The sequence below is a fragment of the Lissotriton vulgaris genome, unplaced genomic scaffold (assembly GCF_964263255.1).
Source record: "Lissotriton vulgaris unplaced genomic scaffold, aLisVul1.2 SCAFFOLD_2648, whole genome shotgun sequence".
In the NCBI taxonomy this organism is placed as follows: Eukaryota; Metazoa; Chordata; class Amphibia; order Caudata; family Salamandridae; genus Lissotriton; species Lissotriton vulgaris.
The window spans coordinates 1-2,274 of NW_028245837.1; positions in this window are offsets into that span (position 1 = coordinate 1).

A 2,274-nucleotide genomic window follows, 5' to 3' on the forward strand; every position below is an offset into this window, starting at 1 on the left:
AGCTGTAGCAGTTGTAGAACTATGTATAGGGACGGGCGGGGGCCATGAACACTGAGTGCTCAAAAAGCATTTTCCTCAAAGTCGGGACTTTGGGGGAAACAAAGCGTGGCCAGAAACGCCCAGGACCTACGACGGGTGGGGGGCCATGAACACTGAGTGCTCAGAAAGCCTTTTCCACAAAGTCGGGACCTCGGCGGAAACAAAGCGTGGGCAAAAGCGGACAGGACCTACGATGGGCGGGGGCCATGAACGCTGAGTGCTCAGAAAGCCTTTTACACAAAGTTGGGACGTCGGGGAAAACAAAGCGTGGGCAGAAGCGGCCAGGACCAACAAAACGGCCGCTCTGCTGCGCCTCTCCTGCTGCGATGCTGCCCCCAGCCCCTTCTGCCCCGGGCAACGCTGGGGCGGGCTGCTAGTATCATATGAAGACATGTATGTGTTATTACTGAACTAATATTAAACCATAATAAAGTGTATGGAATACATGTGCAAACAATATTAAATAAAGCGTGTAGGTAAATGAGAAAGGTGCACTTGAATTAATGAATATATAAAATATACAAAAGTCAATAGGAGATATATAGGTTGAAAAATGCAAAGGTTATTGTATCCCTGGAATGATGGAGAAGCAAGTCTATTGAATACATATGTACATATAGATTTTAAAAAAGTATTTATTCCCGACCACAACTTGTTGCGCCTAATGAGTGTAAGTGTGGGAACCACACGTTGCATACCTGGGATTTGAATACTCTTCCCATTACATGTCCATTGTGCAAATTTTCTTTTGTTAGCTGTAATTGACATGCCCCATCTTCATCTAATCTCTTACATGATATAAACATTTAATGCGCCAAATCCGGTGCTCTTAGGGCCATTTTGCTCAATGCCAGAGCAGGTATCAAGCACAAGTTGGAGCTGGAGTGTTTGTTGCAGGTAACTAATCCCGATTTGAACTTCCTTACGGAAACATAGGCCACTCCTACCTCCAAGCCGGACTGGTTGGCAGCACTGGCTCCTGGCTACTCACTGGCTCCCTTGCCTAGACCAGGACAATTGGGTGGAGGCATTGCAATCATATATAGAGCCGAATATAAGATTATATGTGATTCCGCACCTTTGTCTAGGGCTGAAGCTATGTCCTTAAATACCAAAATCAACAACAAGGTCTCCTTCCCTGGTCTGCTGCTTTATAGACCACCTGGACCTAAAGCCCCTTTTATTCAAGGCTTACTTTCTTTGCTGGAGTCCTGTTTAAACACTTCCTCTTTCACTATTTTAGGTGATTGTAATTTTCATTTTGAGCTTTTTATAAATCTCTCGACCAGGACACTACTCGATAATTTGGAAGGCATTGGCCTGTCACAGATAGTTGAATGCCCAACACAAAAAGCTCTCCACACTCTGGATGGCATCTTCACCAAACTTGCCACTATTGAAATTTGCAAGATCTTGCCACTTACATGGACAGACCATAGGGAAATATTCTTTACTTTTTCTGCCTTGCGATTCCATACCCGGTAAATCGCTTACCACCAACTACCACTCAAATCTAAATGTAGACGCGTAGAATGCATATGGAGGTCAGACTATAGTGTAGAAAGTAAAAACAACTTCAATCGGGCTCTTGCAGAATATAACGTTGCTATTATTAGGGCAAAGAAGCAATTTTACACTACCAAAATTGAAATGTCAAAGAAGCTCTTTCTGATGGTTTCTCTACTATCCAAACTCCAACAGGAAAATCAGTTTAGCCCTGATCAGACTGTATGTTATAAAATAGGGTATTTTATTCCAACCAAAATTCTATCTATTTATAGGGAATTAGAGGGGACAGATCCTGCCCCCCAAACGTCACCTCTGCTTGGACTGGTGGAAGGGTCGGCAATTACTAAACGGTGGACTCAGTAAATGACCTTTTACTGACCATTGATGATCCATGTCCCCCGGACACTGTTCATGGTGTCTTGCATCTAGCAAAGCTTAGCTTTGTGGGGCAGATAAACCAGGTTACTTCTACTTGCTATTTACTCTGAGGATTTTGCTGAAGATTTTACAGTTTCTCCCGATGGAGCAACGAAAAACAGTTGTGATAGCACTTGTTTTGTCTCGGATTGATTAGTGCAATGCTCTTTATCTTGGGGTGGATAGGAGACAATTGAACAATTTGCAATCCCTACAGAATGCGGCCGCTCGGACCCTACTGAATCTCCCTAAATATAGTCTTATATCGGGGACCATCAGAAAACTTTATTGGCTCCGAGTCAAGGAGCA